This window comes from Rhinolophus hipposideros (genome assembly GCF_964194185.1).
Source record: "Rhinolophus hipposideros genome assembly, chromosome: 12".
Taxonomy (NCBI): Eukaryota; Metazoa; Chordata; class Mammalia; order Chiroptera; family Rhinolophidae; genus Rhinolophus; species Rhinolophus hipposideros.
In genome coordinates, this window is record NC_138058.1 from 72,029,483 (window position 1) to 72,054,117 (window position 24,635).

Consider the following 24,635-nt stretch of genomic DNA (forward strand, 5'->3'; position numbering starts at 1 on the left):
AGGCGTTGGACTCGGCCTCATAAGCTGTTTCTCCAGCTTGTGAGCCCCCTTTTCCTCATCTCCTCCTAAGAAACTAAGGCAGCATGTCTCCTGGTATCAGGGAGGGAGCGCAGGCCATGTTTCAGGCTGGGCTGGTGAGGGGAATGTGCCAGGCTGTTGGGACTTCTCAGCCAGGGCCCAAGAGAAACCAGCTGGCACCCCTTCTGAGAGAAACAGTGGACCTCCTTTCGGCCCAGGCTAGGCCTCCAATGAGGTCAGCACCCGGTGCTGCCCAGGCCCCTGTCAAATCGTTGACAGGGAAACACAGAGATTCTCTGACCTGCTAGCCTATTAAGTCAGGACTGCGTTGGAGAACAATAGAGGACCTTGCATCGGGCAGGTGAGACACAGACCCCTACCCCCTGCCCTGGGCATGCCCTCCCCTGCAGCCAGGCAGGCCTTGCCTCAGAGAAGCCTCCCATGGCCAGCTTGCCAAAGGCACCTCTGAGCTCAGCCACAAGCCTCACCAGAAGCTCAGTGTCTGACTGGGACGTCTCCGAGGAATCAGAGGCAAGGATGTCCAAGCTGTAGGAGGCTCAGAGAAGGGTGGCACTTGGACAACTGGCAGCAAACCAGACACCAGGCTAGTACCGATCCCTGATTTCACTTTCTGAAAGTTTATCAAACTGGGGTCTCCCTGGTCCTTGGGCATATGTTTAGGAATCCAGGAATCCTCTACAGACTTTCAATTGGGCATTTATGATCTAAGAAAAATCTAAAAAGAATACGATTTGCATATTCTAGGCCATCCTGACCAACCCCTTATGACTGGAGACGGCTAGGGTGGTCAGGGCCCCGCCCCGCTGTGGGCTGCGTGAGCTACTGCAAGCTGATGTGAGGCTAGATGACGTCAGGCCCATGGGAGGTCAGCTGTGGGGGAAGTGGAGGGCAGAGCCCCGCTGGAGGGCGGGTGCTGTGGCTCTAAGGTCTGCGGTTCCGGACAGCCTCTGGCAGCTCCTGAGCGTGCAGCTTCTCTGACCCAACCCCGTGATTCATGCTTCATCTTGGCTCAGCAAATGGGGCCCCCTAGCCCGGGGCAGAATTTTTAAGACCGTGTGGCAACTAGATTAGCTGTCCTGAGAGAACTGGATGTGCTGAGGTTGGGGGTGGGGGTTGCCGCAGATGTGGGGAGGCTGAGTCATCATCTGGGGCAGCAGGAGAGCCGGCACCTGGGACAGCGGAAGAGTCACAAAGAAACTGGCCTCAGACACACACATAGCACCCTCCGCCTTAAGTCCTTCCATTTCTATGCTCTGGATGCGTCCATTCATGCTGCCCACCCACCCACTACCCACTGAGAGGCACCTAACATGTGTTCTTCATTCACTGCATCGAGGATAGTCTCGTGGGAGGGTCCAGACTGGGCAGATGCCAGGAAGCCCACGGCAGCCCTCTGAGCCCCAAATGGACCTGGGCCCCTGGGATAGGAGGATGTCCTCCCACGGCAGGTTGAGTCTCTGTGATGTTGGTCATGGATGCTTTTGGGCCTCTGAGAAGCCACGCTTTGGAGGTGTTGTCAGAGGGGCCTGGAAATCTGGGTCAGCTACTGGGCAAGTCCCTACAGGTGGGAACTAGTGTTAGGAGAGCCTAGCCTGGCTGTAAGAAAGCCATGAGCTTGGTGAGGGACAGCGAACCCACTGTTATGACACATCCCACTTCCGGGCCCGCCCAGAAACCTTTTCTCTGGAGGCAGCAGAGTGTGAGGGGAGGGCGGGAGCTTAGGAGTCAGCTGGGGTCTGACTGTGGTTGTCACACAGCCCTCTGTTCCTTGAGGTTTGGAGAGTCTTGGGTTCCCCTCTGGCTGCCTCTGAAGTGGGCCAGCCAGTGCTGCAGCTGACCCTCGTGAAAGAATAAAGCCTCACAGTTAGCAGCATGCATAACCCCAGCCTTCCAGGACAGCCTAGACCAGGGTGCCTTAATGTCACTGACCATGGGGGACCCAAATGGACATGGAGCTTCAAAAGGGAGACAGGTACTCAATTGACTGGAGCCAGGCTCCAAGAGGCTTGAAGGCTTTAGGGTTCCGCTGGCCGTGGGTATAAAAAGCCCTTTGCTTTTCATGCAGAGGCTCTGACGCAATGCATGAATTTCTTTCTCCCATTCATTCATTCATCCATCCATCCATTCATTTCCTGCCTACTAGTCTGCTCGTGAGTAGAGTAGACCCAGCTAAGGTCCCACGAGCATCCAAGCAAAGGTGGCTGCAGCAGTAGCCAGGCCAGAGGAGAAGCGGTCATTCCCGTCCAGCCACTCCCGTCAGCCACTCCTGTCAGCACTGCAGACCGGGCCTTGAGTACCATCCACTGGGGATGAAGCAGGAGGCCTGACGAGGAGGAACCTTACAGCATAGGGCCCTGATTCTGCCCCAGCAACAGCAGGGAAGGGCTGGTGCTAAGGGCCGTAGGGAAAATGCACAAAAGCTCGGTGTTATCATTATTTTCCCATTGTGCAGATGAGGAAACTAAGACTTAGAGACAAAAGGTGTCTGGCCCAAAGTCACACAAAGTCAAGATTGACCCAGGAACCTGGAAGGGTAGAGAGGAAAGGGAAGAGAAAAAGAAGAAAAAGGAGGACTCTGGAACTCAGGCTGGAATAGGTAGGGGAAGTGCAGAGATGCCGCAAGCCCCAAGCCCCAAGCCAGGCGTCCTGGCCTTCCCTGGTCTGGAGGCCTGGATGCTGGCCTCCAAGGGACCTACCCCGCCCCACCTCCTCCCTGCGCTCGGCCAGCACTCCAGCTGCTGTGCCTGCCTGCCCTCTGGTGGCAAGATCTGGAAACGCATCGCCACCGCAACCCCACCCTCACCCTCTTACCCCCCAGCACGATTCTTGGAAATTGTAGCTACAAGTTAGTTTCACACCTGCTGTGCTCCAGGTGCTGAGCTGGTGATCAGAGAAAAAGGAAAACAGTCCTGTTTCTGAAGAGTGCCCTGTTTAGGGGAGAAGATAGAGGAGGAAACAGACGACAACAATATGATGAGGTAGGGGCTTGGCTGAGGGGACCTCCGGTGTCACATACTAGGGCTGCCCCAGAGCCAGAGGGGACGTCAGAGTGTGTCTGCAAAGGAGCCTGGGGCTGTGGGGTGAGGGCGTGGTGAGGACCCCACTCCTCACTGTGTTAACCCAGCCTCTCACTGCACAGGGCAACAGGTGGACAAGGCCCTGGGCCTTACGGCGCTGTGTGGCCACGGGCACTTCCTCTCTCAGAGCTTCAGTTTCCCCTCCGTAAGGTGTAGATAAGAGGCCTCGTGCCCAAGTCCCAGGGTCTCCGTGAGGATTAAAGATATGGGCACAGGGAAAGCACGTGGCGAGAGCTGCTTACGCAGGCCCTTCTTTCTTTGGAAGTGTTATCCCTCTCATCCTCATGGCAGACAGTCCCATAGGGCAGAGGCCTGTGGAGAAGGTGTGAGCAGTGGCTGCGTTGACCCTGGAACGCGAGAGCGGGGCTCAGGCCTGGGCACTCCAGAGACGGCACAGCAGCCTGGATTCTAAGCCCCCTTGTGTGAGTCCCCGAGTCCCTGAACTGCTCTCTTCAGTGGGGACTTTGCTGAGGACCCTCCCACATGACCCAGGGTGGAGAGCTGCAGTCTGGTTTCAGAGTTGCATCATCCACAGTCTTCGCCTAAAGCATTGGCTACAGGCAGCACATCTATTGAACTCGTCTTTCTGGAAGACTCACTGCTCAGTGTGGTCCTTGGACCAGCGGCATGGGCAGCACCTGGGAGCCAGTTGGAAGTGCAGACTCTCAGGACCCTCCCCAGACGCACAGAGTCAGAAGCCGCATTTCAACAAGATCCCAGGAGATTCCTGTGCCTTTACAGTTTGAGAAGCAAGAATGTTTTAAGCAACTGGACTCAGGTGACAAATGAATCGCAGGGTGATGCAGCGTTCGTTCGCTGAGACTTCCCTGAGCTGGCACCTGTGCTGGGATCTGCACCTTCTCGGGGCATCGGCCAAGGTCAGAGCCTCCTGGCTCCTCATATTCACAGCAGTGCTGGCCAGCTATGCTGGGAGGGAAGGGTGTGCACAGGCCCCTGGGAGCCCGTCTGCCCAGGAGAGTCAGGAATCTGCGCTGAGACTTGAGGGGAACATTGGAGTTGGCCAGGCAGACAAATGGCTGGAGGTGGGGGGCAGGGGGTCTCAGGGCTGGTGTTTTCAGAGGACAGCACTTTGCAGCTCTTACCCCAACACTGCCAGGGCCCTGGGGCAATTGGAGGTCCTCAAAATCTGTGTCAGAATATTTAAAAGTTATAAATCAAGCTCACAAACTAGACATCACAAGGATTGCAGCTTCCACCTCCAGCTCTTGGGCATCTAACCTGACTCTATAGGTGAGGAGAATGAGGCTGAGCGGTGACTTGCCCAAGTAAGTGGGGATCAGGGTACAAGCCCTCACTGATTTCCTGGCTCTGAAGGAGGAAAAGGCAACATCTGGGGCAACAGACTTGGCCAGACTTGCCCTGGCTCTGCCACTCCCCAGCTGTGTAACCTTGGGCTGGGTGATTAAGGTCTCTCTTCTGTAAAATGATGGTAAGAATGGTGTCCACCTCACAGGGCTGTCTCAGGGTTTACCTGACAGCGGCACCAGGGCCTAGGAAGCCTGATACATGTTGTCAGGCTCACTGCCTTCATGGGCAAGGGCTCCCGTAGGCACCAGTGGGTAGGGGTCCTTCCCTGGGAGGGGGCCCCTTGGCGCTGTGCTGACGCAGCAGCTGCAGGTTATTTTTAACTGGGAGGCCTGCCAGCCCTCACCACGAGGTTATTTGGGGCCTGGCCACAGCTGTGCTGGCCCGGTGGCTTATTTTTGAGGAGGAAGCAGGACCCAGTGCAGAAGGAAATAGGAAAACCCCTATTTTCCACTGGTCCCCTCTTCTCTCCTCTGAAAACAACAGAGTTATCCTGGGGGCGTCGGGGTGGGGCAGGATTTCCCCTCTTGGGGAGGGCCCTCACTTCCCCCAGGGTTCGGATATCCAAAACCAGGTTGAAGTGCCCAGTGGGGCCTTGAAGGCAGCAGAAGGGAGGCAGGGGAAGTTCTAAGTTCCGTCCCTCTTGCCAAGCCAAGAACCCTGCCACCCCACCTGTTGTTTTTCAGGTGTGAGTCAGACAGATGTCCGGTGGGTGGGCCTCTGGCTCTCTGGAAGCAGGGTCATGTCTTATGTGCTCACCCAGCAGCAAGGCCTGTGGAAGCTCATGGTCCTGCCCAAGTTCACCCAATCCCCAAGAGCCATGGGGTGTTCCTCCTATGTAAATCTCAACCCTTCTCTGTGTGTCCCCTAAGGAGACACACAGAACTTCTGTGTGGAGTCCTTTCTCCCACCCCTCACCCCCTCCACCTTTCCGGTTTCTAATCTCCTGCATTCACACCCCGCCCCCCCCCTCCATGTTTGTGGACTCCTCTTTCTCCCCACCCTTTTTTGGAACTGAAATCACAGCTTGCACCCTTTGTCTTACACAGAGTAGCTTCCACCCTCCTGGAGGCTTTGGGGGGCAGACCTGAAAGCATCAGCCACAGTCCAGTGTAACTCCTACAGGAAGGTGGTGAGGACCCGGAGAGAGTTTGAAGTTTGATAAACTTTTATGTCCTAAGATAGTCTCCTTCAAATATAGATGATTTTAACATAGTTATTATGAATATTTTCTTTCCATTTCATTGGACGCTGTAGAATTATATGGGATAAGTACTGTATTTTGATTGAAACAAAATCAAAATTGGTGGCACTGCACAGTTGTGAGCTGTGAGTTGCCTCAGAAGAATAAGGCTTCTCAGCTCCCATCTGTGATTCTAAGAAAATTTAATCAGCTTCCTGGTGATTTCCAAGGTGAGTAAGAAGAGCCAGCTGTTTCTACCTGTTTGCAGCCTGGCTTGTTGTTACCTTGGCAACAGCTGTCAACAGGAATATTGCCTCTCCCGAGCATGTCACATCCTTTAGGGCCAGAAATGTGTGCTCCTGTGTGAAGGGCAAAGCAGTGTGTGCCTCCCAGATCCAGCGTGCAGGGCTGCCTTCCACTAAGAACTGCTTATTTATAACCCAAAGGAAATTTGTCCTAAACATCGGATTTCCGTGCTCACCTGGCTAATTTTCTTTTTATAGTTTATAAGGACTTAATGGGGAGAATTTCACCATTCGAAGAGGTTACTTATTTTTAAAAGCAGTATTGGACTGAGCTTAAAAATGGGATATCACAGATCTAGTAGGAAAACCCACAGGCCCTCATTGTACAGATGAGGAAATTAAAGCCCCCGCAGGAGCGCTGACTTGCTCCAAGTCCACGTAATTTATTGGCAGTGCAGGACTTGAACTTGGCTAGAGTCCCGGTTGCCTTTTAGGGGGATGATGTCACTGCAGGTCTGGCTTGCTGACAGTAGTGCCACGCAGGAACTGTCACCCCAGAGGGTGGGCACAGGCTTGTTCATGGACTTGGGAGCAAGGGGGATACATTCTGGGGCTCCCTGAGTCATTTTACGGGAACTTCATTCTCCTGGATTCACTCCTTGCCTTGTCTCCAGATGCTGGAAACCCGAGTCTACACAGGGAGCTGGCAGGAGCTGGAATTGAGTGAAGTGGGGTGGATGGGGCTGGGAAACTGGCTCTTCGGGTGATTAGAGCCACGTCCCCCATCTGCCTGTCCCTGCTGTGAGGTCTGAGGCTAGGGGACTTGCGGTCTGTTCTCTCTCAGCTCAGTCCCAGGTCCTGCCTGTTCCGCGGCTCCTCCTGGACTTTCCCATGTGCACCCCTCCCCCCAGTCTGGCGATGCCCTCCGTCTCTGAGCTCCCGTCATGCCACTCCCCCAGGGAAAAAGCCAAGTGGCACCCCTAAATACATTGGAAATGACTTCTTTCTTCCTCTTATCTAAACCCCACATCTAGGTTTGGGTGAACACACTGAAGGTTTCTGTAGAAAGTGCCTTGTCGTTCTAGCCAGCTTTGGTTCCTACCCTGCTGCCTGTCCTAAGGAGGAAAACTCAGGTTACTTACAACCTGACCTCATTTTCAGGAGAGATTTTTTTTTTTTAACCCAGAGAAGCTGAACACAGCTGGCGCTGGGTGTGGGGTGTTCTCAGTTGGGGAAAGTGACTTTCTGGGGCCACGCCGATTGCCTTAGCAGTGGCTTCTGAGGGTAGAGACCGGGTGACCACTACTTTGGGCTCTGGTGAATGACCACTAATCCCCCACGGAGGCCAAAGCCTTTGTTCCAGAACCTTGGGCACATCATTTCACTTTTGCTCCCTGGGGTTGTCCAGGTCCAGTGACAGAGGAGGTGGGGAGAGTGGGAGGGTGTGGCGTTCCAGGCGGTCCATATCTGCCCAGGTTCTGCCTCCTGCTCGTTACTTAATGATACTCTTTACCTCCCAGGATTGTTTGGGATTGTTTGGTAGAAAGTGCTTTGAAGACTGCAGAGCTCCTGGGGGTTTGCTGTATGAGGTGTTTTTGTAATAACAGACCCAGCACAACCAAACGAGTGGCATGGACTAATGTCTGGACAGTGTGGATTAAAGGCTGGACACAGGCTTAGGATGGGATGACCTCCAACAAAGATACAGATGCTAAAGACAGTGAAGGGTGGGAGACATGGGTGGGCCTGATGTGGGTGCGTCCTGGTTTGGGAGCGAGAGCTTGAGCTGTGGTGGGTACCTGTGTGGGTAAGCCCCAGGGAGGGACCAGGTCATGAAAGGTCCATTAGCACACAGGGTAAACACCTGGTGATGGTCGTGGTGGGTCTACAAGATTCTGTCAGTCTGGGCTCCTGCAAAGGGCTGTGTTCTGAGCATCTCTTTGACTGGCTCCCCCTGGGAAGATGCTGGTCGTGTGTGACTTGTGGCTTTGTAAGATAACAAAGAAACAAGTGGGGGCTGTGATGGAGGGTGGGAGAGCCCTTGACTGGTTGAATTTTGGGAAGCCAGTCCAGACTGGAAAACTTGGTGATTACCCAGGAAGGGCAGTAGGCTTTCCCTCTCCTGGAGCTCTTTCCCTTTCAGCCTTTCGGCCGTTAGTTCCCTGACTTTTGTCTAAGGCCTACCCTGAGGGATAGACATTTTTATAGGTTGTAGGCTACTGTGTGTCAGGTTTGGGCACAGACAGGACCCCTGTGGACAGGGACTCGCTGAATTCCCTCACCAGCTCTGAGAGGAGGGGTTATGACCCCGATATGCCCATGAGCAGAGGGAGGCTGGTGGACATGGAGGGACAGGTCGCTGACCATGCCCCCGCTCTGCACTTGGCCCAGGGCCTTGGGCCTCTTGACCAACTCTCTCAGCAGTTTCTGTCCCCACACTCACAGTTCTGAGGACAGTTGGGGACTGACCAAAGCTAAGGGAGAAAGGACACTCGAAGTGATGGCCACTTGCAACTTCTCTAGCCACAGGCTCCGGGCTCACAGACCATCAGGGGGTGGCTGCCGCCACAAAACCGTTCAAAGACCCTTGCTCTGGCCTCTGCTCCCATGTGCTACTTTAAGAAGAAATCTAAAATGAAAAAGAAGAAAGTTTCTATTTTTGATGAGACAGCGATGAAATGGAGGCTTTTAAATTATTAAAAATCCAGAAATTATTTATTCAGGTCAGATATAGAGCTGCCTTTCATGTCATGGATATTAACCCTACCAGCACATCTTTGCTGTGTCCTGGCAAGTCGTTTACCCTCCCGGGACCTCAGTGTTTTCATCTGTAGAATGGGTGGGAGCAGGCAGAGGCCAGGCTAGACGGTCTCCAGGGACTCCCGGGGGCTGCGGGAACTCCCAGGGCCCCTTCATCCCCTCTGTTCACTTTGCCCATCTCTTCATTCTGCACCCTCTACCTTCAGGATCAGACAAATGTCCCATTCTGCTCACCCTGAGCAGCTCAGTGGGTGGGCAAGGGACCAGCTATTATCACTACATGTCGGGTCCTACACAGTAATTTATACATTCCAACTTATTTACCCTCTAGTAACCCCTGAGGTGGATAATAGTATGATCTCCATTTTACAGATGAGGAAATTGGGTACCCCGTAGGGAAGTGCCTTGCCCAAGGTCACTCAGCTTGGAAGTGGCACTGCTGAAGTCTAAGCACAGGCAGCCTGGCTCCCAAGACACCCCTGCACCACGCAACCTCATCTCCCCTTGGGTGTGAGCGAGGCCCTTAGGCACCTGTCTACCTGGACATGTCAATCCTCTTCTCTCTGCTTTTGCACTAGTTGTTTCCTCTGTCTGGCATGTCCTCTCTGCCACAGACCAGCAAAAACGTCACCTCCTCCAGGAAGCCTTCCTAGCCTTCCTCTGTGCGTGCATAGTGTTCTCCCACGTCCCTGTGAAAGCCCTTACCCTCCGAATCGTTTACACCCATCTCCCCACCAAACTGCGAGCTCCTTGAGTTCAGAGACAATGGTAGATGTATTTCTGCATCCCCAGGGCCCAGCACAATGCCTGGTGTGACCTAGGAAGGATTTGTCGAATGAATGAGTAAGTGAATGAGTGTTTAAAGGGATTCATCTTCCTTGGCCTATAGGGGGAGGTTGTTGGTTGCCCCAAGGCCTGGCCCTAGGAAGCCCCCTATGTTTACCCATCCCTGGCATCTCTGAGATTGTTCTCCCATGAGGGACTCAGCTCGGTAAGGAAAATATTGGGTTGCCATGGCAACAGGGATTTTTTTTTCCTTCCCAAAGAAACATTTCCACAGAAACCCCAATAGATGCTAGTCGGTGCTGTGGATGCTGCCCACTTCTCCTGCACCCCTCCTGCCTTCCCAACACCTCCAAGTCCAGAGCCGTCCTGTCTCCTTCTATGGGCGCTGGCAGGGTTTCACAGCTGCCCTATTTAAAGCTGCATCAAGTGGTGCCAGCCTTGCCTCACACTTTTTCCGGGCGAGGAAGGGGCAGTAGCCTCAGGCTGCCCACACTGGGAGTTGAGCCCAGTCACCCTCAGACTGGAGGCCCCAGCTCAGCGCAGGGAAGCAGCAGGGCTCCCACCCCTCTGCCACCTGCCAGTCCTATCCCACCTCAGACACAGGCACCATACCTTTCCTTTTCTCTTTCCCTATTCCCCAAGCTGGGGAGGGCCAGGACCTTCCTGGAGAGCTCCAATGCCCGCCCACCTTCCTTCCCTCCCTCCCTCCCTCCCTCCCTGTGATCTGTAGATCCACGGCCCACACACGCTGGAGCCTGCCTCCCAACACTGCATCTCTGGCTCTCATCTCCATGGCAACATCACCCCCGCAACTCCCCTCAGGACCACTGTGCTCAGCTAACTAGAGGCCTGCTGCCTGCTGTCCTCTGGCCAACCCTATGGAAGGAGGGTGGGACATCCACACATCTGCTCAAGCCAAGACCCAGTCCTCACTCATGTACCCGCCTCTTCCCCCACAGGCCAGACAGACAGAGTGTGTGGGTGTGTACATATGCCTGGGCAGGAGTGTGCACAGGTGTGTATATGTACATAGGCAGGCGCTGGTGTCGAAAGCACTAACACCTCATCTGACTCAGGTCCGTGGGGCCTGGGAGCCCGCCAGCAACGCCTAATGCTGTGTGTGTGTCCTCTGTGTGGTTTGTTTCTGTCGGCGTGCCTGGTCTCTTCAGGTCTGCATGTCTGTCCGTCGGTTTGCACTCTGGCAGAGGTTGGGGAGGAGTGGGTATGTCCTCCTGTGTGTCAGGGATTCTGGGACCACAGGTCCTTTTACTTTACTTCTCCAGCAACAGGAGAGGACCCCAGCTCTGGCCCATTCTCCTCGGAAGTTCAGGTCCCTGCAGTGGCCAGTTTTGCTGTGCCGTTCCCCAGGGCCAACAGTTACTCCATAGACACGACATGCTGGCCCTTGGAATCCACACCATTTTTCCTGAGGTGAAAAGAATGGGAACCACAGAAAGGGCCATGGACCACATTAGGAGAACGGACGTGTAGCCTTGGTCTGTTAACAGCTGACCAGGTGGCCTGGCACAGGACACAGTACCTCTGGGCACCAATTTTCCTGTCTGTTACTGATTTCTTATGGGCGTTCTAGTTCTGCCTACCCAGAACGCCATCAAATGGCGATTGGTTAAATACTCAGTTCTCTCAGCACACAGCATTTCTCTCATTTTCATGACCACCCTGGGGAATGCATATGATTACGCCCAGCTGACGAGGAGGAAGCTAAAGGCGAAGTAAAGTCACCTGGGACGCTGTGGAGGCAGGGGTCAGCCCATCAACCTGACCCCGAAGCCTTTGCTCCCTCTCCACCTGCTCCCGACAGCGTCCTGCCCGCAGGCTCTTGGGTCAGACTGGGCCCAGCACTGCCCACCGAATGTACTGTGGGGTAGGGAGTAACCTGTGACAATGGGCACCTGCCAGCTCTGTTGGGAAGCCCCTCCTTCGGGCCATAACTCAAAGAGGAAAGTGTCAGAAGGAAAGACAAAAAGCAAAGCCGTCAGCTTCCTCGGCTGGTGAGTAATAAATATACAAAGGACCTCAGACAAGGGTCTGAGAGCAAAATGGGAGCTAGAGATGCCTCAGAGCTGGAGCCAGAAGGTGAAAAGGGGTGAGGGGCTGGGGGCTGACAGGTGCAGGGTCAGGTCCGGGAACAAGGTACCTGGGCTCCAGGCAGGGCTGTAGAGCAGTGCTGCTCAGACTTCCCCTCGTACACTGGTCACCTTGTTTAAATGCATGCTGGTCCAGGAGTTCTGGGGTGGGGCCTGAGAGTGTGCATTTCTAACAAGCGCTCAGGCAATGCTGCTGCCTGCTCTGGGACCACACTTTGAGTTGAGTGTGGGCTGAGATGTCAGACTGTATTTGAACTTGGATCTGCCCCTAAGTAGCTGTATGCATGGGCAAGTGAGTTCCCAACTCGCTGTGCCTGTTTCCTCACCTATAAAAGGGGGGGTGACAGTAGCTACTTCAAGGAGGTGGTTGTGAGAGGTAAGTTCATCTACATTAATCTATGTAAAAGCACTTAGATCAGCACGTGGTAAGTGTGTTATTATTCTAAAATGGTAGGCTGAAGAAAGCGCCCTTTTTTGCTGAGGATAATGGGTTGCTGTTGAGTTTTGAGCCCGAGTGATCTGACCAAAGTCTCATTTAAGACTTTTTCTGGGTTGTGATAGAAAATGAGTGGAAGGTGGCAGCCAAGCCTGGGGACCAAGCTGAGTTAGGGCGTGTTACGGAAGGAATGGGGGTGCCAGAGGAAGCAGGTGGCAGGAACGGGCAAGAAGGGCAGGAAAGACAGACATTTCCGAGGCAGACCTGACTGAAGTTGGCCAGGGAAGGCCTGGGATCATCCCGAGTCTGTCCCACAGCTTTGCACACACAGGGAACCTTCTGAACCTTTGCTGTCCTGACATGTCCCCGCGGACAGACCCCTCGAGCTCTGCTGTGCCCACTTACTATTGTCACTTCTCAGCTCAGCTGCTGGGGCTCCTGGACAGAGGGTGTCTCTATCACGGCCCTCACTTTGTGGCTCTGTTTGGTGGCTCTGTCTATCTGCCCGACAGGAGAGCACCCAGCACACGGGGACCTCCCCTTCCTCTTTGTAGCCCTCACACAACAGCCCATATGTAGCCAGTGCTCCATCAAGGACTGTTGGGCGAGTCAGGGACCGCATGACCGAGTTTATCCTTTCCCTGTCCCCATCTCGCACCTGACACCAGTAGGTCTTCAACAGTTTTATTTGAATTGAACGAAAATTATCCTGGAAGTTTGAGACTAGATATCCTCATTGAGCGGGCGTCATAGAGAGCCCTCAAGGCTGTGGGCTTTTTTCCCAAACAGTTTATAAAATCCTGAAGGTTAAGTGGTTCTTCCTGCCTGCCCAGATTGACTGAAGCCTGGTAGAGATGTGTCCAGGAGAACTCCACCCCCTCCCAAGGTGTCCCCAAGTGGTTGGCTGAGATATTTCATGTTGGGATCACACTGCCAAAGTACCCACTGCCTACCTTTCTAGAAACTTATAGGCTTTCTCTTGGGTGCATTGTTTTCCTAAGTAATAATTCTAGAAACCCCTTCCCTTGTCTTTGGCAATAATAACCCAATTCCCAAGACTCCAGATGGACTTACAGCCTTCATTTCCAGACTGGGGAGGGGATAGGCAGATAGAATCATGCCAGCTGTGGAGGTTCTGTTTGCACCGGGCCAAACACACCAAGCCCAAATGACTACTTGAAGCATTATTAGAATTCAGGTTGCCCCATCATCACAATTCTCTCTGAGCTGGGAGGCTGGGAAAGATAAGGCAGATTGTGCACTGTGAGCAAAAGCTGGACCAGGGAGCCTCTGAGATTAATTACAGCTGGCGTTTCCATAGTCTGGGAGCACCCAGAAAGTGCTATTGGGGGAAACGTAAACCAGGTTCCCCAAAAGGAATGAAAGACACGCTCCATTCTACTGTGTAAACAAAATTAATGCCACTTACCAAAGACCTTCCTTGCCAATAGAAAGTTGGATTCCTATTAGTCACTAAGGGCCATTTTCCTGGAAGCAAACAGCCTAAGTGAGCTGGATGATTTTAGTGCAACTTCTGACTGGAGGTTTGGGGTACCAGACAGCCCATGTTGGTATATTTAACAAGCATTGGGGCTCTCTTCTTTGGCTCTGTGGCTAAGTTTATTATCCAAGGAACAAATGGAATTTGAAGGCTGCTTCAACACTGCCAGAGCCCATTAAGAAATTTGCTATGAAACAAAGTTGGAGAACGTTCAGTTGTGCAGAGGAGAAAGTTGGAGGCAGAGACAGTAAAGGAAGGCTGGCTTTCCACTCCCAGCATCTGATAAATGGCTGGCTCTGATTTTCCTGCAAGCCCACGTGCACTCCACTCACCTTCTCCCACCACCTGGTACTCAGCCTGAAAACAAACCACCTTGCAGATAGAATCCCTAATGGCCCCTCCCACCCCCATGGCACAGAATTATTCTTATTCAGAAGCAAGAGATTCAGTGCCTTTTCTCTAACTCTTAACCAAAATAAACATTCGATTGTTTTGGTGTTTTTCACCTTCAATCATTAAACAAAGCACCTGACATCTTTCTTAATTCAGAGACCTCAAACTCCTATTATCTTATGAACTGCTTATCTCCCCCAACTCCCAAAGCCAGAATCCCGGGAGTCCTAACAAACTCCTCCCGGTACGTCAGAGGTTCTTCGTGCTGGATGCATGAGGATCACCTGGGTCTCCTGCCCCACCCACACCAACTCAGTAAGCCTGACAGCTGGGCATCCACACTCCTCTGGTGAGCCCTGCTTCTCCTCTTGCACCCACCCAGGGATCGGGTCTCATAGATCTTACCTCCTCTGCCTTTCTCTCTGTCCCCTCCTTCCCACCTCTGCCACTTCCTTCAGGTCATTTGCACTTTTCACCTAAATGATGACAAGCATTGTAACGGGTGCCCCCGCCCCAAAGCACACCCTCTGCCTTCTTATTTGCTGCCAGAGTGAGTTTCCTCACATGCACCGTAGATCTATCACCTCTTTTCCCCTCCTCCCCCTACGTTCTAAGCACCCACCAGGACCAGGCACTGTTCTAGGTCTAGAGAATCATAGGGTTGAACGAGAAGACATCTCGGTCTCTGTTCTCTTGGAGATTATATTAATATTTGCTCAGGGGAAGTGCTAAATATCAAACTACACCAGTAATTGTTGAATATCAACTATGATTCATGCCTGGAAGAAGTAAAAGGTAATTTAAGAATGTTTTCCCAGCTCAAAATCTCCCGGTGGCTGGCATGCAGGACTCCTGCCTGAGCGTTAAGACTCCCTGTCCCCACTCTCACTATGCTCCTTCTGAGCCACCTTACCAAACAACTCTGTGGGGACAGAGTCCCAGAGAGCAGTTTCGAAGCTCTTGGCCTCACGTGGAAAAGTGCTGGCTCAGTTATTAGATGTAACCAGATGTAATCAGATGGCCACCCGCTGTGGCTGGGTGGCCATCAGCTGTTACCAGTCAGCCATTAGCCACTAATATAACTGCCGTGGCTATGCTGGGGGTTGGTTGGTTGACAGAGAAGCAGATTGCGGCTAGCAAGTGGGGTTAGCAAGTGTGGATGGCAGATTGCGAATCATGTAAATCCTACTTCCTGTCTCTCACCCTGCTGCCAGCGAGACTAGGGTGCAGGAAGACCCCTCATTGGGGTACTAGTGGATGTTTGCTTTTGTGTCTCAAGGCGCTGCCATCGAGAATATAGGGGTGCAAACCCCCTATCCATGGCTCCATTGGTGTTTCTTTTTGACCTCACCATATCCCGCGTTCTTGTGCAGAGAGCAGGAGCTGAGTCCCTGCATTACAAACTCCTTCTTTGAGGATGCAGTGCTCTTAAGCCTCCAGCCTCTCTCTGCTGTGTGGACTGCTTTCCCTTCCTTCACGTGGCCTCTCTGTCCTCCTCTAACTCAGATGTCACCTGTTCAGGAGGCTTCCTCCGTATGCCCAGCCTAAGTTAGTTGTCTCCCTTCTGTGCTCCTCGACCTCCCTCTGCCTGCCTTTGTTATTGCACTTTCCCCATCGCATTGTAGAAGTCTGTCCTGTGTTACGTATGTGCCAGGCCCCGGGCACCCCACTGGACTAGGAGGGCCCCAGGACCTGAAATAGTCAGTGAACGAAGGAATGCAGAATAAAGCTAGTAATGTCTGGGTAACAGGGACACTGAGAACATTCTAGGAAAAGGAAAATGTATATTTACTAATATTTAACTTTGAGACTTCACTAAAGTTCTAGAGATTGGGAGAACGAGTTGTCATGTACGGCATCATACGGGGTCTCCTGTCCCGCTTCCCACATAAGAACGGAGGACATGGGGAGGCCAAAAAGGAACACCCACGGAGCCATAGATAGGGGAGTCATATTGTCACGCGGGGGACCCTGCTCGCTGCGCCATTTGTCGTGCGGGATGGCCGGTGGGGTCTCTGCTCCCACTCCCCACATAAGAACGCAGGACATGGTGAGGCCAAAAAGGAACACCCATGGAGCCATAAGTAGGGGAGTAAAACCAATATATTCTCGCTGGCGGCTGGGCTGGAGACACAGGAAGCAGGATCTACATAATCTGCCTAACAGCAGTCCGCGCTTGCCAGCCACCATCTTCTTGCTAGCCCCCATTCCCTTCCTGCTAGCGTAGCCACAGCCGTTATATTAGTGGCCAATGGCCTACGGGTTACAGCTGACGGCCAACTAGCCACAGCTGCTGGCCATCCAATCACAGTTGATGGCCATTTACTACCCGAGCCAGCACCTTTCTATGGGAGGCCGAGAGCCTGGAAACTGTTTTTTTGGGGTTTTGTCCCCACACATATCTCTATATTCTCGCTGGCGGCTGGGTTGGAGACACAGGAAGCAGGAGCCACACAATCCACAACCTGCTGTCCGCTTCTCTGCCAACCAACCTCACTTGCTAGCTGCCATCCGCTCTTGCTAGCCCAGCCACCATCTTCTTGCTAGCCCCCATTTTCTGCTAGCGTAGCCACGGCAGTTATATTAGTGGCCAATGGCTCACTGGTTACAGCTGACGGCCAACTAGCCACAGCTGATGGCCATCCAATCACAGTTGATGGCCATTTACTACCCGAGTGAGCACTTTTCCACGTGAGGGTGAGAGCCTGGAAACTGCTCTCTGGGACTTTGTCCCCACACTGGGCTTCTGCATAAACCCTGTCCTCCCTGAGCCCCTTTCTCTGCCATCAGTGGGCCTGACAGCAATTCCTGACCACAGAGAACAAGGTCCCGAAGACACAGTGTCAATGGGAGATAAACAGGGTTATTTAACCAAAGTGGTATCTAGAGGTCCAAAGGGATATGAGCCAAGTGGCCCGCCTGTGGTCACGCAGGCTATTGGAGGGATACAGGGCATCCGAGTAGGGCCACTGAGTGAAGCACTTTAGGTGTCAGTCTGTGTCTGGTCACAGTGGAAAAGACACAGTCATGGGGACCAGGTTAATGTGAGTGTGAGCTCGGCTCCAGCCCTCTGCCATGAAACGTGGGCAAGCCACTGGGCCTCAGTTTCCTCGTCTGTGATACGGAGACAACAAGATTCCTGGAGCTACTCTTAGATGAAATGAGAGGAGGGGTGTGGCACGCCCACCATCTGTAGGTACTACTAAAATGTCCAGTCTTTCTCCCTGGCTTCAGAGAGATGGGTTTGGGGGATGGTACTTGAAGGGCAGCCAGACGCTGAGATGGGCAGTTTAAATCACAGCTGCCTCTCACAGCCCGTTGAAACAAAAATCTATAGTTATTGCCTTCTTGGAGGCTTTAGCGGCCCGCCCCGGCAGCTGCTCCAAATCTATTTCTCATTAGACTGATTTAGGAGATGCTGAGAATCGGTCGCTATGGTTTCTTTATTTTCTCTTGACAGAGAACAAATTAATATGGCTCAGGAATCATTCTTTCCATTATGTCCCAGGGGAAGGAAGAGAGGAGGATCGAGTGCTTGGAACCAGGAGGAATTCACAAGTCTCAGAGGCAGTCTGCTGTCCTAGGGGGAGGGCTGGAAGAATAATCAGAGCCCATCGCTTAATCCCTGGAACCCGGCCCCCCCCTCCCACCAGCTAGGTGTGGCTGTGGACCCCCTCCATGAGCATCTCTCACGATAGTCTCCCAGTCTCCTTATTCATTCATTCATTCATTCATTCATTCATTCATTCATTCATTCTGTACCAGATTTAGTGCTATTGTACCAAGAAAATAAATAGTGCAGGCAGGGGAGGAAATACAGGTGGGGGTAAAATTTTAAATAGAGTCATGGGGGAAGGCTGAGTTAGGAAATGTCAGCTGAGGGAAGGCCTGAGGAAGTGGGAAAGCCCTCAGAGATGGGCCATGGCCCTGGGAATGGTCTTCTGGAAGGGTTGCCCTTTCCCCGAGTACTGAGTGCTTAACTTGTATTATCTCATTAAACCTGAGACCCTATTGAAATCTCCATTTCACAGTTGGGGAAACTGAAGCCCACACAGAGAAGAAACTTGCTGAAGGCACAAACCAGCAGGGCAGGGAGGAGGTGGGGGGGGATGGTTCTGATCCGGGGCTCACACTATCATGGAGGAAACTTAAAGCCTCAGACTTGGGGGTCGGGGGGAGGCAGGGGCTACTTCCTCCCACCGTGGCACCCCTGGAGAGGAAGCCCAGGGGTACAGTGAGGTCATGGATGTGAGCACCACCAGGATTCTTGGTTGCTGAGATTCTGGGGAAGGGCAAGACTCCTGGCCAAGCAGGTGGGGTTTCACATGTGCCATCTGACCCCTACTGACAAGCCCATATCTGGACAACCTCACAGTGTGAGTCTGGAGGCAACCAGGCTTGGCAGAGGAAGTGCTCACACTGCTGGGGGCCCAAAGAGGATAAGGAGGGCATCCACAGAGAGGCATGCTCAGGTCTGTGCAGGCAGGAATGGCAGAGCTGTCCCAAGGCAGAGTGGCCTGCCCTGTGGGTCCCAGGTTCCCAACACCAAGGTGCTCCAACACACACCAGGCAGGGAGCCTGGGGGGAAGGCAGTAGGGGCTCAAGCCCTGATTGGGGGACTGAGATACTCCAAGTGCGTCCCTTGTTAGCCCTGCAGCATCTCTGCCCCACGCAGACCTTCTCCATTAGAATCTGCACGTTAACACGACCCCAGGCCAAACAGGTGCTCATCAAAGGTCCACAAGCCTTGACCGGCCACCAGTCACAGAGCAAAGAGGCTCATCTTTACCCCCGTCACGGTTCTTATCCCACAGCTTCCGGAGGCCTGTGATGGGTTCACTTCTTCTCTGCCCTCTCCTTAATCTCCTTTTTGGGAGCTGTGGTGTAGACAGGGGCGTAGCTGGACAGCTGGCAGCAAAGGTTAAGGAAGAAAGCCAGCTATGGATGGGCAAGTTGAGAAATACCAGAAAGTGTCCAAAGTTTGATATCATGGGACCTGCCGAGGGCTGGATGTGGCCTGGGTCAAGGTTTCCTGGAGACGGAAATTCAGGGAGCGTAAGACAATCTGGATGGATAACTTAGCAGTGAACAGCAGTATTTGCTGAGTCCGTTCCTAGGCGAGTGTGGTCCTGGGGACGGCCGGCCCAATGGCAGTGCTGAGAAATGTAACATGCAGTTGTCTGTGGAAGACGCAGTACTGTAGTAGTTGATAAGAGCAAAGAAAGGTAGAGAGTATGGCTCTGGGAGCTCATCTCTGAAAACTTGGTGTTGATACCACAGCTTTGTGCTGCCGTAGGCAGAAAAACCCTTGCTTCGATACATTTGTAATAGAATAATATTTTTGTCTCCCATGCTGTATTAGTTTTCTAGAGCTGCTGTAACAAAGTACCACCTATTGGATGGCTTAAAACAAGAGAAATTTATTGTCTCAGGGTTCTGGAAGCCAGAAGTCCAAGAAGTATCACTCTTCACCTTGACACGGTGTTCTCCCTGCGTGCATGTCTCTGTGTCCAAATTTCTCATTTATTTATTTATTTATTTATTTATTTATTTATTTATTTATTTATTTAAGTGTATTTTTCCAGGACCCATCAGCTCAATTTAGTTGTGGAGGGAGTAGCTCACAGTGGCCCATGGGGGATCAAAACCAGCAACCTTGTTGTTAAGACCACCGTGCTCTAACCAACTGAGCTAATCGGCTGCCCCCAAATTTCCCCTACTTACAAGGATACCAGTTGTATCGGAATAAGGCCCATCCTAATGACCTCATCTTAACTAATTACACCTGTGTTGACCCTTTCTCCTCCTAAGGTCACATGCTGAGGTGCTCGGGATTAGATCTTTATATCAGTTTGCCTGGGCTGCCATAACAAAAGACCATAGGCTGGGCAGCTCAAACAACAGACATTTATTGTCTCACAGTCTGGAGGCTGAAAATCCAAGATTGAGGTGTCGGCAGGTTTGGTTTCTCCTGAGGCCTCTTTTCTTGGCTTGCAGGTGGCCTCCTTCTCCTCGGTTTTTCCTCTGTGTGCACAGCCCCTGCCGTCTCTCTGTGTGTCCTAATCTCCTTTTCTTCTATGGACACCAGCCAGATTGGGCTAGGGCCCACCCTAACAGCCTCATTTAAACTTAATCACCTCTTGAAAAGCCCCATCTCCAAATACAGTGACATATACCCACAGGTGCTGGGGGTTGGGCCTTAAACATATGCATTTGGGGGTATAATTTAGCTCATGACAGACTCAACATATCTTTTCTGGGAGAACACAGTTCGACCCATAATACACACCATGCAGCACAGTTTCTTTTTTCCTTCTGGCCTCAGACATTTTCTCAGCTCCCATTCTATGCCAGGCCTTGTGCTGGATGATGGGGGTACAGAGAAGCCAAGAACCGAAGCAGTGGCTTTCCAGGAGTCCCAGTCTGCAGTGGGACGCAGACCAATCCCCAAACTGGAGGTCCAAGCTTCAAAAGCCTAGAAGGGCCAAACGCGCTCTGCCTGGGGGAAGGGGAGGGAAAGAGGCTGGCTGAGAGTCAGCCAGGCCACCAACCCCTGAGATGTGTTTCAGCCTCTTGTGGGCACATCTCTTACACCCAGATTGCAGCTCCTCTCTCTGCTCCATTTCCCTGGGGAGGGATGAATGAATGAACAGACATAGTGAGGAATAGGAAGTATGTCAACCAATCAGCATGTACTAAACAACTATGTACCAGGTGCCTCACTTTTTTTAGTTTTGGGTTTTGTTTTTTGTTTTTTCAGTATGAAATCTGTTCTTTATTGATTCCAAAGTTTCCTTTTTTATAGCTTCATTGAGGTATAATTGACACTCAATAAACTACACATAGAATATATAAATTGGTGCGTTTGACATAGGTCTATATTTGTGAACCCATCACCACCAAAATTTCCTCGTGTCCCTCTGTCATACTTCCCTCTCACCCGTCCCCACTGGTCCATCTGCAGGCAGCCACCGATCCTCTCTTTGTCGCTATAGGTTAGTGTGCATTTTTGAGAATTTTATATAAATGGAATTATGTGCCATGTACTCTTCTTTTGTTTGTTGATGTTTAGGTGGTGTTTAACTTTTTAAGAAACTGCCCGATTGTTTTCCAAAGTGGCAGCGTCATTTCCCATTCCCGCTAGCAGTGTGTGAGATTTCCAGCGGCTCCCCGTCCTCGCCAGCATTGATGGGGTTAGGCTTCTTAATCTCAGCCATCCAGTAGGTGTGTGGAGGTATCTCATTGTGCGTAATTTGCATTTCCCTAGTGACTCAGGAGTCTGAGAAGATGTTTCACTTTTATTGTCTGGTCCGATTCCCACAGCTTCCCTGTGAGGCAGGGGGTTTAGTGCCATTACTCAGGAGCCCTTGAGTACTTGCCCAAGGCCACCCAGCTGGTGAGTGGTAGAACCAGACTTGTCCCTATTTATTGCTCAAGTGCTTGTTTCCTGAGCTGGCAAGTCCTCCGTGACCCCATTAACTCGGAGCTGCGGCTGGGCCTTGAGTCAGGGCGAGAGCACATGAGCTTCTGGAAAGGGATCTGTCTGAGGCGAAGAGGAGTCAGCCAAGGCCTTCCTCAGCTCCATCCCAGGTTTCTGTCCTCAAAAGCAACACATGTCAGCATTTAGCCCACAGCCTGGCAAGTTGCCTCTTCCCTTATGTCATACCCTCTCTCTCACCACTCCCTGTGAAAGCCGCCTCCACCTGGGGTTTTTCCCTCATCTCTGGAGGGGAAGTGCTCCCTCCTTGCTCTGAATTTCCTCAGAACTCACCCTCCCTACTCAGGAGGCAGGTGTCCTAGAGCTCAGCCCTGGCTGGCTGTGGGCAAACAGGCCTATCAGCCACCCCATGCCACGCCCAGGTTTCCTCAGGGTCTAGAAAGGACTCCTCAGCTGGCTGTGTCCACCTCAGACACACTTTATATTTGGCTGGTGACAGAAGGTCCTCTGAGTCAGGGGGAGGCCACCTAGTAGTGGAAAGGAGAGAGCAGCCCCCGGTGGTTCCTTACACACACACACACACACACACACACACACACACACACAACTAATTTGCTTCTCAGCACAGGCCACACCCCTTCACATATAAACCAGACTTCAAACTAGCACAGTTGACATCTCTGAGATACGCTGATCTCCCACAAGTCACGGCAGTGATCAAAATCTAACTTTAGAAGTTTCTCAGCCAAATTAGCCTTTGCCACCAAACTGTCCCACAAATGACCTTTCAAGAACATCCTTTTTCTTCTTCCCAACTCTCCTTTCCATACACCATCCATCCACTCTGGCCTGGGGCCATGGTTATCTCTGACTGGACTCCTCCCCTGCCAGCTGGTGGGCACTAGAGTATACGGCCTAGAACATGGCTGTTGCTCAGTAATTGTTTTCTGCAGAAGGAGGTCCTGGAGCTTTTACATAATATTCACATGAATTGCATTTTTAGCTAGATGCTTGATCAAGGCATAATATCCAGTTTTGCACCTTTGGTTGAATGAGGACAGCGGACCAGATCTTCAGGGGTTTTCTCAGCTATTCCTCCCCTCCCCTTGCCTGAGATCTCTTTCTAAGTCTTCTTTTTCTGGGTCTCAGTTCTTATCTCGATCCTCAGTGGAGGTGCAGAGGGAGGGGCCCAGGAGCTTTGGAGTTAGCTGGGCCTGAGTTCTGCTTTTGAACCCTGTTTCCCTATTTGATCCTGGCCTATTGCCCAAATCTCTGTGACTCAGCTTATTTGTCTGGATAATGAGCATAATAAAGCCTGCCTGAAAGTCTGGCCTGATGAATAAATTAAAAGAGAAATAGTATATAAGAGCCGTTATCTACATGTTGTCTCTCACCTGAGCCCACCCTCTCCAACCCCTGGGCGAAGGGGCGGAAAGGATGAGGCCATGGGACATTCATTCCTGGCAGAAGGAGCCCTGAGCTAATGAGGGGCTGAGGGATGCAGTCATGAGAGCTATGCCTGGGGTGAGCCCCAAAGAGCAGTGGGCCTCAAATGCGATGCCAGGAACCTGAACTTCAGGCTGCCAGAGGTGGATTAACGGGCAGAGAGGAGTTCCAAGGTTCTGGGTGCCCTTTGTCCTCGTCAACTCCCATTAGAAAGGGAGAGGTGGAAGTCAGCTGCTGCTCAACACTCATAAATCAGAGAAGAGTCAAGCAAGTTTCTAGAGGTTGCAAATAGCTGACTTTTCTAGGAGTTTAGTGGCTGCTTCAGGTAAAAGCAGTGTCACACCCCAGTCTCCACCATGACCCAGGACAGCCATGAATGCATCACAAAATGATCTGAATCACAGGAACCACAACCTGCCCAACAACACAGCCCTCCAGCTACTTTCACCTTCATCTTGAGTGAGTTTCAGGCTTTGTCACCAGTGTCCCACCTACGTCGCCCAGTAAAGCCAACATTCTAGGCCATTAAGGGATTGGCCCAGGCCCACTTTTCTCTCTGGGTTTCTAGTTTCTTGACTTTCAGTCTCAACCATTTTTTCTATCTTTCTGCAAGTTTGGCCCTACATTTTTATCCACTAAGTGTATCCAGACTTTGTACGAGGTGTGATTAAAAAATACTGTGAATGTTTACATTTAAAAAAAATGTATTACAGTAAAAGACACATTGCCATTAATCCCCCTCAAAATATTCTCCCTTGCTTCCAACACACTTATCCCACCATTCTTGCCACTTTCTGAAGCAGTTGTGGAAGTCCTCTTTCGTAGGTGTCTTTAGTTGTGCTATCGTGGCTGCCTCTATGTCCTAAATCACTTTGACTTTGGGGAAGAGCCAGAAGTCACACGGTGCCAGGTCCGGTGAATAAGGTGGATGAGGACACACCGTAATGTTTTTATTTGACAGAAATTGCCATACAGAAGCAATGTGTCACATGGAGCCTTCTGTTGTGATCACAAAATACAGTGAATGCTACTGCCGAGTGCCATCCAGCGGAAAGGCAGGGATCTTCAATACGGGAAGTGGCACACAGAACCTAGTACCGTGTTTCCCAGAAAATAAGACCTAGCTGGACAATCAGCTCTAATGCATCTTTTGGAGCAAAAGCTAGTATAAGATCCAGTCTTATTTTACTATAAGACTGTATAATATAATATAATTAATATAATATAATACAATACCAGGTCTTATATTAATTTTTGCTCCAAAAGACTCATTAGAGCTGATTGTCCAGCTGGGTCTTATTTTTGGGGAAACAGGGTAACAGTGTATGCCAAGTTTGAACTTGTTCGGTGCAGTCAGTCGGGTGTGAGATACGGTTGAGAGACGGCGTGTTTAAAGTGTGCCATAAATCATCCTACATCATGACAATGCTCCGTGTCACACATAGCTTCTGATATATGGCAATTTCTGTCAAATAAAAATATTACGGTGTGTCCTCATCCACCTTATTTACCGGATCTGGCACCGTGTGACTTCTGGCTCTTCCCCAAAGTCAAAATGATTCAGGACATTCAGGCAGCCATGATAGCACAACTAAAGACATTCACGAAAGAGGACTTCCAGAACTGCTTCAGAAAGTGGCAAGAATGGTGGGATAAATGTGTTGGAAGTGAGGGGGAGAATTTTGAGGGGGATTAATGGCAATGTGTCTTTTACTGTAATGCATTTTTTAATTTAAACATTCACTGTATTTTCTGATCACGCCTCGTATGCATTCTGTACATCTAGACGCCTCTGTTTCCCTTTAGAAAAAAATGGTTTCTCTAGCAAGTTGGAAGGGTCCAAGATAACTGACACTAATCCTAAGACTTGGAAGCAAGAAAATATGCACGTGTGCCG